The sequence below is a fragment of the Pleurodeles waltl genome, chromosome 6, assembly GCF_031143425.1.
Source record: "Pleurodeles waltl isolate 20211129_DDA chromosome 6, aPleWal1.hap1.20221129, whole genome shotgun sequence".
In the NCBI taxonomy this organism is placed as follows: domain Eukaryota; kingdom Metazoa; phylum Chordata; class Amphibia; order Caudata; family Salamandridae; genus Pleurodeles; species Pleurodeles waltl.
Genome location: NC_090445.1, coordinates 474,391,045 through 474,405,841, shown reverse-complemented (window position 1 = coordinate 474,405,841; position 14,797 = coordinate 474,391,045).

Genomic DNA, 14,797 nt, shown 5'->3' with positions numbered 1-14,797 from the left:
CTGCAGATTTGTTCCAACATGAGCTTCAGCAGGCATGTGCCTTTGGGTGCATCCGACATTATGCACCAGATCTCTGCTGCTGTGAACCCCATCTTGGTCACCAGCAGCTCTGTGAAGCTCTTCCTGCTGAGCTCTGGTGTGGAGCCGTCCGATTCCACCTTCCTCTGCAGCATCACTGTGTTGTGGAACCAGGGGTTCAGCGGTCTGCTCATCCTGTCTGTGCTGTTGCGGCGTGGCTTGGGAAGGGTCCTTCAGGGAACTGCAGCAGGTAGGTACTCCTCAGGCCTGTCCCTGGTGGCTGGCAGTGGTTCACTTCAGGCAGGCAGGGAAGCTTGGCAGGCAGGGGGTCCTCTCAGCAAGCAGGCAGGCAAGCAGGGAGACCTCAGTAGCCAGGCAGCTCCAGCAGGCAAGGAAGAGTCTTCAGCAGGCAAGCAGCTCCAGCAGGCAGGAGAGAGTCCACAGCAGGTGGTTCCAGCAGGCAGGCAACGCCCTCAGCAGGCAGGTGAAGGTCCACAGCAGGCAGGTTCAGCAGGCAGGTATCTTCAGCATAAAGCAGCTCCAGTAGTAGCACTTAGAAGTGCCCTTTTGTGCATATAGCACCAGGTAGCTCTTTGATAGAACAGTGACCTCTAGTGGACACTAAAGGTACTGCAGGCACGGGGTGACCGTGGTGTCCTGTGACCAGTTTCAGGGTATCACCCCTCTTCAGCCAAGCTAGGTTGAATCCGGTGGCATATCGAGCACAGAGCCCATATCTGGGAATACCCTTCCCACTTAGAGTGACAAATGCAAAAAGAACAGAAGATGGACAGAATGCAGAACAATGTCAAACATCCATCCCCAGTCATAGATCTGGGCCTAAATCCATTGCCTTTTTGGTTGCCACACCATTCCAGTTTGGACCCATCATATGCAAATCAGTCTTGACCCTGCTTCACATGGGAACAGGGCAGCCCAAACTACCAAGCCATGTCTTACCTGGACCAGAAAAAGGCATCCTGGGATCGGTTTGGGGGTATCATTCCTCAGTAACCAGGCTAGCTTGAATTCAATGGAATAGTGAGCACGGGACCGACGTCTGGGCATACCCTTTCCAACAAATGTGAAAAGAACAAATGATCGACAGAATGCTGAACAATGTCAAACATTTGCCTCCAGTCACAGATCAGGGCCTAACTCTGTCACCTTTTTGCCACACCATTCCAGTTCGGACTCAGCCATATGCAAATCAGTCTTGACCCTTGCTCCCCTTGGGAAACGTTCATCCTGACCTGCCAAGCCAGTTCCTCCCTGGAATAGAAACAAGCATCCTGGGATCAGTATCACCTCTCATCAGCCAGGCTTGCTTGAAACCAGCGGCATAGCAAGCACCAGACCCACGTAAGGGCATATCCTTCCCATTTATGACTTAAAATGCAAAAAGAACAGATGATGGATGGAATGCTGAACAGTATCAAATATTATTCCCCACTCACAGATCACCTTTTTGCTCAACATGCCATTCCAGTGTATACCCAGCCATATGCAAATCAGTCTTGAAACTGCTGCCCATGGGAACAGTCCAGCCTGATCTGTCAAGCCACGTCCTCCCTGGACCAAAAACAAGACGTGGGTCCCAGTCTCACTATGCCTTTGGACCAGGAGAGGCTTGCAGGGCTTTGTTGGGGCGTGGTTGTTTGGTAGGGACACGGGGGAAGAATTAATTAAAACAAAATAGTTAAAAAAAACTGATTCTCTGCCTATGCTGCAGCTGCTGCTCCTCTCCTCTCCTGCACTGCAGGCACAGGCTCCCAGCCTGCCCTGCAGCCAATGCTGACGCTGCACAAGGCATTTCCCCTCAGTGCTCATCGTCCCTAATGCCCGCCCCTTTTACTACAAAATTATAATAAACCTAGCTTATTATTTTTTTTTAGTAAAAGTTTTGCAGCTGCTTGCAGGGGGGCGGGGTGATGTACCTCGGCCATAGTGGGGGAGCTGCACATGCTTTGGACCCAAGCTATACTTTGCTGAAGAGCCCTAACAAAGGCAAAACCAGTCCTAGGTTGCTTGTGTTCCGGTTCAGGGATATAGAAATATATAAATCGGGGCCTAACAATATCATAGGGCTTCCACTCTCTGTAGTTTAAAAACTCTCTTTCTTCCCTCCTCTACTATAAAAAAATAAAAACTGCCTCAATCTTTCTTATATAATTTGTAACTCTATCACCTCTGCTGCACACCTCAATCCCTCCCTTAGTGTTTCGATTCTAAACTTGAACTAATTGGTGTCTATTCACAAAGGTAAATTTACACAAGTAAATCAATCCCTGTATATTGACTCTTACTCATGGCAGTAACTTTACCACTATTATTTATTCACCCTTTCCAAGTGTAAAATTACTACAGTGTAGACTTACATGTCTCCTCTCCCTGAATTCATAGGTGGAACCTAATTTACAAGTGTAATGCTACTGCTAATAACTTTTCCAACGCATGGTAGAATAGTTGGCGGTCTATGCTGCTGTTGCTCCCTGTGGTAAAGAATATAGTCAGTTAAAAAAGTTTATTAAACATTTTTTTAAATATTAAAACTATTTTTAGGTCACAAATTAATGTAAAAAATGTATAAATGTGTTTTAAATTTAGTTCAAAAGAAAAAGTGCTACATCTCTAATAACACATATTTATTTATATTAAGTCTAATAAATTACTTTTTAGAATTAAAAAGATTAAAAACACCTAAAGTAAAATGTTCTTATTTATTTATTATGTATTACACGTTGCATATGGAATTCATTTGAATATACTAAATTGTTATTTGTTAAATGTTATTTTTATCTTTAAATTAAGAAAAAGTATCAAAATATTACAAAACAAAATAAGGTTTAATTATTATAATATTTATTTTTATTTATATTTCATTTTGTAACTTTGAATATTCAATTTTAAATAATATATATATACATTTTTAAAAGGCAGAGTTACATTAATATATTTTAGTAATATATCTTACTAGTACTGTTTTAAGTTCCTACCTCCATTATTTGATGAAAGCTTTGAAAATAATGGAGTACCAGTGGTTGGCCATGTGTGATGATAGACAGACCAGGTCTGTGCTGGAGTATATTTACCACTGTTTAAAGGTCCTTTTTGGTTGTAGTAACTTCAGAAGTGCAGTTTGTGAATAGCAATGGGCTTACAGTTTTGTGGGTGACTGAATGTCTTGCCCTAAACCTCTCCATAGCCACCCATAAACCCATCATTAAAACTCCCTAAGCCCCTCTTTTTTATTGTAACTATTCCCCATTTTCCAGCCACTCCCCATCTCCCCATGACCCTTCTATATTTACTACTTAAAGAGCGTGAGCAGTCAGGGCAAAGATCTCAAAATGTAAAAGAGAGCAACAGCAGAGGCCAAGCCCTTCAACAAAGGTTACTGAATAGCATTTGTGGCATGTTAACAGTTTTCTTACCAATAATTTTACTGCAAATGTTACAGTAATATTATCAATGATGTTGTAGAAGATGTCATGAGTGATGTAATATCTGGAGTAATTAGTAGTGCTTGGTGAGGGTGCGAATTATAATCACCTTAGGGCACAAATTACAGTTACTTGAAATAACTCTAACCTTAATTGATGAATTTCTATGGTTTTGTATGTTTGAAATGTGACCATAACTCTAATGTCCCTGTAACATTTGTTATTTAAGGTAATTTCTATGTTTAAAAAAAATCTATTTCCTAAGTACAACGTCCCTGTAACCTTGGTTGTTTTAATGTTAACATTTTTTAATTACTTTACATTATTTCAACCACTGCCACACGCAGTCTTCGCCATGCATGACAGGGTTTGGCCACAACCACCCAACCCTGTGCCATACACAGCCTTCGACTGTGTGTGGCAGAGAATGACTACAGGGCCTGGCCACAGGCCAGGCCGTGTAGCATACCCCCTATAAACACCAAACACTGCTCTATGCACGGCCTTTGGCTCTGTGTGGCAGGGGTTAGCCACAGAGCCTGTCCTGTGGCCAGGCCTTGAGGCCTACCACCTATAACTATACAACTTTGCGCCGTGCATGGCCTTCATCTGTGCGCAGCAAGGAATTACCTCAGGGCCTACACTCTATATCCACCCAACCCTATGTCACTCATGAAGTGCCTCTTTGTTGGATATATGATCATATGCCTGTGCACACTCGGGAGTCCTTTTAGCAACCTGTCCATCATCCTGGGAAAATGGGGGGAAGATGTTGCATACCACCTTCCCCCCATTGTATATGGGATGGGGCTTCCAGGCCATTTTTCATATTTGAAAGTTTTTAAAAGGGAGAACACGATCTCTGGTCTCAACAGCAGATGACAAGAAGGAACCCACTCATTACAGTCACTGCGTGAGATTTTGCACTTGAAAAAAACAAGGATGCAAACACCTCCATCAAAGTTTACAGATAACTTTTCAAGGTGGAAATCCAGAGAAAAAACACTTGCTTTGCCATGACCATGCACAAGAAATTAGGATCATTAATACTTTGCAGAAGTTGAGCTTCAACTTGGGCGCCTGCTTTGTTTATATTTGTAAGTGCTTCCCATAGAGGTTAAATTTTTGTGAAATGAGCATTGTGCCAGAATTAATCTTGTCCTGTGCATTTATCCAAGAAGAGGGTAGCATTTTGTGCAGAATGTGTACCCAACTGGAGTCCTATCTAGTGCCTAGTTAGTAAGTGCTATCTCATTGAGGAAATGCATAATGAATCTCCTAAACTACAGCTGTGTAAAGGACCTTGTGTGTCTTTAACTTTGCCAATGTGTTTGTTCCTTGAGCGACTTCATCAGATGCCTTTTCAAGGTGGAACTGCAGAGAAAGCCCACTTGCATGATTTGTACTTTACAGAAGTACAAAAGTACAAAAGCGCTTCTATGCTTTTGCCAGAATGCGCTCTATAAATAGATCAATACAAAACAATACTCTGCATCGGAGGCCTTTTCAGTAAGCTGTCCATCATCCTAGGAAAATGACGGTAAGATGTTGCATACCACTAATGTATATGGGGGGACAAAACAGGCGGGGCTTCTAAACCATTTTACATACTTGTAGTTTTTAAAAGACAGAACACAATCCCTGGTCTCAACAGCAGATGACAATAAAGAACTCACTCGTCACAGTCACTACATGAGATATTGCATTAAAAAAAAGCAAGGATGCAAACACCTCCATCATGGAATACAGATAACTTTTCCAGGTGGAAATGCAGAGAAAAAAACACTTGCTTTGCCTTCAACATGCACAAGAAATTGGAAGAGGTGATTCAACTTGGGCGCCATTCTATTTTAATCATGTCAAGGACCGCAGGGGGATTCTCAAGGCCCCGTGTGTCCAGCCAGTTACCGCCTCCTTCAGGAGCCGACATTACTCCTGCATTCAGGGAGCTACAGGAAATGCAGCTCCCTGCGGGCGGGAGCAATACTTTCATCTGTTTTGCCTACCCCTATGTCTGCAGACAGGGAAACAGATGAAAACTCCACTTCAAGCAAACAGGAGCATTTTGACAACTCTTGTTTGCTGGTAACAGAGTTAGTGTTTGCTTTTGCTTGGCGGGAGTAATCACAGCTCACACTAAGCTAAAGCAAACAGCTATCTCCTGAGGGTGGACACCCCAGGAGACAGCCCTGGGGTGTGGCGGTGCCCAGGATCATTAATGGCTCCATAAGGTGGGAGGCAGGCAACCCCCACCTCCTTTTGCACAGGCCGGCCCCAGGGAGATGGGAGATGGACCCCTTCCATCATTTTCTATTTAGCCCCAGGAGGACATTGTCCTCAGGGATTCTGAAAGCCCTAGGAAGGGGTCTGTGTGTCCTTCCTAATTTTTTTGAAAAAGCCCTGGGAATGTGGTGGTCCCCGGGACCTGGGAGGGGGTCCATGCATCCCCCTTATATTGAAAGCCCATGGAGGAGGGGGGAGCATGTACCCCCTTCCTTTTTTTGTTTTTAATTAAATATGCATGGCCCTGGTACCAGGCCCACCCGGAGGCTACATTAAAAACAAGTGTGGGAAACCACGCCTGTTGTTTTTTCAATTCACTGCAAAATCTGATGATATTCATGAATTTGTGCAGTAAATTAAAAGAAAAATTAATTTTTACCCTGGTTGGGTCGTAGTGGGACATTATCACTAAGGCTGAGGATTAGGATATTTGTACCCTGCCCCCTTTTCTTTTTTTTGCATTTTGATTTAGGACTCAGTTGAATTTGAGTCCCAAAATGGCTGCCAATATGTCCTGGTTGAAATGTTGGCAGCCATTAAGATCTCTGCGTGAGATCGGTAGTATTCACAAAGTCATTGTGACCCTAGATATACAAATCCGGAATTTTCTAAAACTACTGACTGGATTTACATCAAATAACAAAAAGCATACTTTCCAGATCAAGAGCTATCTTTTTGCCAAATTTGGTGTAATTCTGTCCAGCAGTTTCGGCTGTAGTGGTGTCTAAAATCTCTAGGGGAATTAACACTGGAAACACAGTTTTTCTGATCCCCTCTCCTCTTTCTCTCGATCCCCGCTTGACGGATCACCCCTAAACGTTTCATGCACAAGTAAACCCTAGAGGACACTTTTTTGGGGAAAATGTCATGAAGATTCGTCAAACGGTGATAATGATAAAGCCAAGTAAAAACCACTTTTCCTAATTAAACTAGACACTAACTATAACTACCTACTTGCGACGGCCAGTAGATACACATACACACAGGTTAAAGTGACGTTAGAGTTAGTTTCTAACATTTTATCTTATAATAAAGAAAACATTAAAAATTCACTGAAAAAACTAAAGCTAAAAGTTAAAGGTAGGTGAAAATGTCAGTTAAAACAATACATTTCAAACTAGCAAAATCAGTGGAATTCACCAGGTAAATAGGTAGAACTTGTGCCCTAAAGTAAATATAATTTGAACTTGCTCCCTCACCATGCAGTGTTGTTATCAATAATGTCATTTAAGATGTCGTTAATGATGTTATCAATGCAGTGAATGAGAAAACATGAGTGATGTAATATTTGAAGGGATCCAGCTATACTAGGAAATAAAAACACCTAAACAGATACCCATGTGAGTTTTTAATAGAAAGTTCTGTTTGGTGTGATTAAAAAGAAGACTGGGAAACCAATGCGAGAGCAATGACTCACAAGGTCACCTATCTAAAGGAAGAAGCCAACATGTTTCTGCCCTTAAAAATGAGCTCTGGAAGGTCTCTGGGCATTTATCAGGGCGTTGGATCCCTGCTACACATGCTCAGTGAGCACTGCATAAATAATAACAATTAAATGGGTGGGGGGGTGGGCCTACCTTTGCCAAGGAAATACCTGGGGAGGACCTACAGGAAATGGAATAAAACAGACCAGTAATGAGGGTAACAGTGATAAGGCAATTCACAGCAAACCACAGCACACGTGACGTAATAGATGCAGGACGCAGAAGTTCTGGTTGCATTAGGCATAAAATCGCATAAATACTGGTTTTGCGCGCAGATACGTGGAGGACAACAAGCAAGGGAGAGGAATTCTTACCCTAACAAAAGAGGCTAATGGCCTCTGGTATCCTGGAGAGGGAGCGTCCCCTTATAGTCAGACTCTAAGGTTCAGGGAGAGAAAAACAAGGGAAGAAACCATATGAAAGGTAGACAAGGCAAGACAGAAAGAGGGGGTCTCAGGCGGATGCGAGGGCTCGGCCCTGGGGGGGTAGGCACCTATCAGGGTCCAGAAAATGGTCTGGGTAGGCACCTATCAGGGTCGAGAAAATGAAATGGCTGAAGTGACCTAACCCAGAAAAAAGGCAGGGAGGGGCCGAGACAAGAAACACACACAAAGGAGGTGATTAAAAGGAGAGGCTGAAAAAAGGCAGAGGGAGGCAGAAACTGAAGCAAGAGAGAGAAGAGATAGAAAAATAGACAAAAATTGTAAGTGGAAAGAACAAAAGGTGAGAGAAAAATTATAGAGGAAAATGTAGGTGGAAGGGAGAGATAATAGAGGAAAATAGGAATTGAAAACAGGGGAAGAGGAAGAGAGCCGGGAATGGGGAACAAAGGAAGAAAAACCAGGAAGAAAAAGAAGAGAAGAGGAAAAGAGGGGAGAGAAAGAAGTCTCTTATCTGTATATCCAATGCTGGTGGGCTGACTCACTGCATCAAAGGTGGGTGCTCTCTATGCGCCTATACCGACCTCTCCTCAGGACCGCTTGAGTAAAGTGGCCTGACTGAGGCGGGTAGATATAGTGGTAAATGGTGAGTGAAATTATGTCCAGCTGATGGCAATCACTGTCGCGACCCGGGTGCGGGCCGTGAATGGATGCGGAAGTGCGTATGACGTTCGTGTGTTGTCGGGTATTCGGAAGGTGTGGATTGGCCGAACCCGGTGGTGCCGAGATCCGAGAGCAGCCCTACGCTCGGAGGAAGCACGCGAGTATGACGCTATCCCCCGCATTGCAGGGTGTCCGGAAAAATGTGGGTTGGCCGACCTCGGTAGAGACGCCACACTGGGCGGCCGAGAATCGGGAGCAACCCTGCGTGCGGGGATAGCGCCGAAGAATGACGCCATCCCCGCACGGGCCGCCGGGAAATGTAGTTTCCCGGCAGGAACAGAGGGTGAGCGCGGGGATCAAAGGAAAGATCCCCGGCTGCCTTATGTATGTGATAGGGAAGGGGGGAAAAAAGAAAGCAAAAGAGGAGGCTGTGGGGAGAAGGAGAGAGAGAAAAAGGGGGGGTGAAAAGTGGGGAGGGGAAGGGGAAGGGGGGGAAAAAAGAATGAAGGAAGGGAGGAAGGGGGAAGAGGACGCAAGGGGGGGATGAGAAAGGGACAATAAGGGGAAAGAAGGGAGGGGAAGGAGGGGCAGGGCGAGAGGGAGAAGAGAAGGGAACTGTTGTGAACCTAAAGGGGTGGGGGGGCAAAAAGAGGGACCCAAAGCTTGGGGCAGAGGAAGGAACAAAAGAGAAAAGTGGGGAAAGAAAGAAAAGGAGAGAAATCAAAAGAAAAGAAAAATGGAGAAACAAGAGGGGGAAAAAAGGGGAGAGGGAAAATTAGATGGGGAGGGAGAGAAAAGAAATGGGAGGGATGAGGGGGGAGAGAGAGGGGACGTAAGAGCGGAAGGATGAAGAGAAAAAAAGGGGGGAAGGGAAGAAGAAAAAAAGGCGGGGGCAAGGGATGCCCAACCAAGAGGAGGGAGAAATAAAAATAACAGTACTAGCGAGGCGGTGGGAGGAGAAAGGGGAAGTAGAGAAGGCATGTAAAGAGGGAGGGTGCGAGAAGAGGCGAAGGACTTATAGGGGGTTCAAGATTGGAGAGAGGACCAAGGTATCTCATCATTTAGACCGGCCGTGTCGGTGTGTAGCCTCCATACCCAGCGTTGTTCAGCCCTGAACAGTTTTTCTGACATGTTGGGGGTTGAAGGAGGGAATTGTTCCAGGACCGTCCACGACATGTCATCCGGGGAGTGATTTTTTAACAGGAAGTGGCTAGTAAGTTTTCTTGCATCGCGTTTGCACCGAATCGTGCTTCTGTGCTCACAGATTCTGGTGCTGACCTTTCTAGTGGTCTGTGGAAGGCGAGACGATACAGAGGACTCTGACCCGTATTTTAAGTGAGTTCCCCAAAGGGAAAATAAGTTTTATTTAGGTATTTATTTGGGGAAGGGTGTTATTCAGGATAGCAATATCGTTGTCGTCTGTACGTGTACTCTTGATTATTGTAGGTGCTTCTGTGCAGGTTTTGCTGTGTTTTAGGAATCCTTAAGGTTCTGTCTTTCCTAGGTGGCGAGATCTTCGGACTACGTCTTCTCGGCTTCTTCCAGCGGGTCTCGGAAAACAAAAAGGACAAGGCCAGGTAAGTGGTAGGGTATGGGGTTTATTCTGTTGTTAGAAAAAGAGTGGGAGGGTGAAGGAAAGGAAACACTAGGTTTCGTGTATCAAGTTAGTGCGGCATAAGGGAGGGTGCAGTGCTATTTAGGTAAAGCTGGTGGTAGGGAGGTGGTACGGCGAGTGACTTATCCAGGCTCCCAGTGCTTAACCCAAACTGCCCTCCTCCCCTAGTTCCTCCCCGGTGCACCTTTCCTCTTTCAACCCTCCCTCTACCCCCTTGCATCCTCCTGTCCCCTTTTCCCGATTTCCCTTTAACAGGGACCGTACCTTGCATAGCCACGACCCTCCTGGGTCGTGGCGGGGTTTGTTGCCGTCCTTCTGGTCTCCTCCGGCTCCGTGGCTCGGGCTGGTTTTCTTTTCCTCGGTGTTTCTTTGCTCCGTGTTTGTCTCCCGGTGCGTCTCCTCCGCTCGCGTTTCCCTTCCGGCTTCACTCTCGCGCACCACGTCGTCCGTCTTCTCTTCTTCTTTTACCTCGGCGACCCGGAAATCCGGGGCCGAGATAGCGTCCCGTCTCCATGCGTCTCCTTGGAGACGCGGAACGGGATCTGAACAGGCACGCGGGCGGTGTCCCGCGCAGGTGTCCGTAGCTGCGGGGGACGGCACCCGTCTACATGGTCATACCCACATATTTGAGTAGGCAGGGGCATTTGATTAGATAGACTACGTTCTTACTGTTACAATTCGTAAGTGATTTTTGAACCCATGGGGTTTTGAGGTCAAGGTTGATGGTGGTGGATCTGCGGGTAAAGCGGCATACGCTGCAGTTGCCGCACGGATAGTGACCTGCAGGGGGGGCAGTCTGCCAGAGCGTAGTCTGTGTAGGACAAAGCTTCTTTGAGTCTTGTATGGACCACCATGTCGCGTATATTACTTGCTCTCTTATACGCATGCAATGGCGGTTCAAAGGGTAAGCCGCCTGATGTAAGGACCTTCCAATTGTCTTTTATAATCTTCTGGATTGCGTTGGAAAGAGGATTAAACGTGGTGACACACACAATCTTCTCCAAGTCTGGTTTCAGTGCTCGGGGCTGCAGCAACTGGTCCCTATTATTATTGCACGCTATTTTTCGAGCCCTACTGACCAGGTGTGGGGGATAGTCCTTTGTGTGTAACTTGGTGGTTAATTTGTCTGCATGTTTGCGGTAATCAGCCATGGATGAGCAGTTCCGTCTCAATCGTAGGAACTGCCCGACTGGGAGGTTATCTCTCAGAGCTCGTGGGTGGAAGCTCTGGTACTGTAACAAGTTGTTGCAATCCGTCGGTTTGTAGTACACTTCTGTGGCCAAACCACCGTCGTGTTCATAGATGAGTAGGTCAAGAAAAGGTAGTTTATTATCACCTATGTTCATGATGAAAGTAAGGAAGGGGTTAGCTCCGTTGAGCCAGACAGCGAACGCAAGGGCTTCTTCCTTATTACCAGTCCAAATCAGCAGTACGTCATCGATGTATCGCTTCCAGAGTTTTATCTGGTCTCGGTAAGGGTTATCATCATGTAAGACCACAAGTCTTTCGAAGTGGTCGACGTATAGACATGCTAATCTAGGGGCGAATGTGCTGCCCATAGATGTACCTTGTGTCTGCAAAAAGAAACTCTCTTCAAATTTGAAGTAGTTTCTTGTGAGAGCGAGGTGTGCTAGGTCAAATATGAATCCAGGGGGGTTTTTGGATTCATCCATATGTAATTCCAGAAGGTTGCTTATCACTTCCAGAGTGGCCTCTTGGGGGATGTTTGTGTATAGAGATTCCACATCGAGAGTGATAAGGAGTTCCTTTGTCTTGTCAAAAGAGATAGATTCCAGTAAAAGTAGGACATGAGTGGTGTCCTTAAGGTAGGTCGGGATTCTTTTGACTAGCGGTTGTAGGAAGAAATCCACAAACTTTGACAAGGGCTCTAGTGCTGAGCCTATCCCGGAAACTATAGGTCTTCCGGGGTGAGGGATCTTTTCTTTATGTACTTTTGGCAAGAAATAAAAGTACGGGATTTTTGGATTGGTCTGTATCAGGAAAGTTGCCTTGTGGTCTGTGAGCCAGTTGTTCTCCTTCCCTTTAGACACTAGGAAAGCAATTTCTTCTTGGATGTCAACTGTCGGATCACGTGCCAGACGCTTATAATGTTTGGTGTTACCCAGAAGTCACTCACATTCATCTTTATACATTTTTTGTGGGAGAATCACTGTGGCCCCGCCTTTGTCTGCTGGTTTAATGATGATATTTGGGTCGGCTGTAAGGCTCTTGAGTGAATTAATTTACGCACTCCCTCCTGTTCCTTTAACAGTGAGGTTGAGTCCGCCCAGGTGGCACTAGTCCCTAAAAGAAATTCCCCTCCCATACCCCACACCACACCACAGTTCACCCACACTTCGCCTCTAGTTGAGGTTCACGAGTGGTCCAGTGTTACAATTGATACACTACTGACCCACCTTCGTCACAAGAACCCCGTACTCTCAGTTGTGATTGTGTATTGATTTCGGGAGTCGAATACGGTTGTGTTCTTCTTCTTCTGTCCCCCTTATCTCCCATATACTCTCTCTTAGTGTGTTGTTGTAATATGTGAAGGTACAAGCAGTGTGAAATAACAGACATGGACATGTGTTGAGTCTTTTTTTCACACTTAAGCCCAATAGTGCAGTTATAAAACCAACCTCAAATGGTCCCCACACTCCAGTTGAACAGCATACAGCTCCAGCTTGGGGTGCTTTAAAAAAGATGGTAAACATTTCTGGGGTCATGTGTTCTAGAGACTTACTGCCAGTTTTGTAATGGCCTTAGGGGAGCTGCTGTGCTACCTGCAGTGCCCAACATTTACAAAATGCTTATGGTGCCCCTATCCCTGTAGGGTACCACCACAATATAAAAATACAAACAAAAAGCCCTTTTCGGGCATCATGGGGTGCTCCCTGGTGGCAGCAGTGAACATGAAACTTCACTCATTTCATATTCACCCTGTCTGTGTTTGTTTAATTGTTTATTCATTTTTTTATTGGTTGTCCTGTCCTGTGTGGGGCACCCAACAGCTGTGATAACTGTTAAGAGCTGTGGGAGGAAGGCCAGTGGCCCCTGCTGGCTCCACTGCCAGCACCCATCCAGGGTGTGGCAGGAGCCGGCAATCATTTTTTTCAACTAAGTGCCCAGGTCTCACTCGAAGCACTCACCAACTTTATTGCCCGTGGTACTATGTGGGGTGATCCACGGCCACTAGGGCTTCTCTGGCTTCTGAGCCAGTACCCATCAAGGGTGTCAGGGGGCAGCTTTTCTTTCTGCTCCTACTGGCGGAGCAATCTATAGTGTTTGTACAGTCCTCGAGACACTGTAATAAATCGGGCCCCAGGGGATGGGGTGCATGGGGCCTTTCTATATGCTCTGGGAGGGACACCCTTCCAGAGCAAATACAGATTTATGCCAGCTCAGATAAAACATGCTTCCATGGTAAAGATCTAGCTTTCTGCTAAGTTTGGTGTAATTATGTATAATCCTTTTGGCTGTAGCTGTGTCTAAATATCTGTTAGACCTGCCAGCCTAAATTGTCCTGTGTTTTTCTAAATTGGTGTGGGATTTGTCTTGTGTTGTGTTTTCACTTCATTACTGTTTGTGTGATGCATAAATACTTTACACCATCTTTCAATGGATGTAGTATTAAATAATAAGCTTCTCTCCATCCTACAATAGATACTGGAGTGTAGTACAAAATAGCATGCTTTAATCACATCACTTTATCTTTGTGAAGGTAATGTGATGAGACTGAAACTTCTTATGATGCATTTCAATCTTATATCCATTGAAAGATGTGAGTGCTGTTAGATGTATGAAACAATATGATTTTATTTGTTTGTCCTTCTTACTTTCATCAGTCTTTATGTTTCCAAGGACTATGGGCACTTTTATGTTTGAGAAAGGCAGAACGCCGAATCTTGTTACTCAATAAATTAGATACTGAGGAACTGTTCCTGGTGGGAGAGCATCTTTCCTTTGAGCAAGGTTTGGTTATATATATATATATATATATATATATATATATATATATATATATATATATATATATATATATATATACATATATATATTTTTTTTCAAATAACTTTTCAATAATGATTAATGGTTTTCTATGTTCTGATATATGCAATTATTTTCTAACTTTTGTAAACTTTCTTTGCATTGTTATGTAACTGTAGGCTGTAATAGGGTTTATGTGGCTTGGTTTGCATGTTTGTTTTAGTATATAGGTTTAGTTAATGTATTTTGTTATGTTTTTATTTAGTTATTTTATCTGGTTTTGTGGGTTACTGTTGATTCATTGATAATAACTTAATTTCGCAAATAATGTCATAAAAGTATACAAAAAAGTAATATGTACCTTAAAAATGATACAATAAAAACTTTCACAAAGTCATTAAAATCATTCCAATATGAGACAACTCCTGGATAATAACCAAGATCATAGTATCAAGGAAGTCAATGCAGTAGACTCAACAAAAAGTTTGTCCTCTATACAATACAATCATCATTGTCCCTGAGTAGGTAAAACCTTTCTTTTTATATGCCAGATTTGCCCCAAGAATTTGGCAACAGTACATGCATACAATAGGCGAGCATCAGATCGTAAAATTCGAAGTCCAATATGATAATTATGTATGCCTATTTGTTTACACAAAGGCTTAATCCATGCCTGACAGGGGCCAGCATATAGTGGGCAATCAAAAAAAACATGAGCAATGGTTTCATCAACATTATTATAGGCTGGGCACAAAGCTGGATCATTAGGTGCCCATTCGAAAGTAAAGAATGTCAAGGGGAGCGTGCTGACTCTAAATTGGAAATGTAATTTCCTATCCATCGGGACAGATATAATTTCCCACTAGAGTTCAAGAACACTAATGCGTTTAAAATCTAAAAACTCCCCTGTCAGTGTAGAACTTA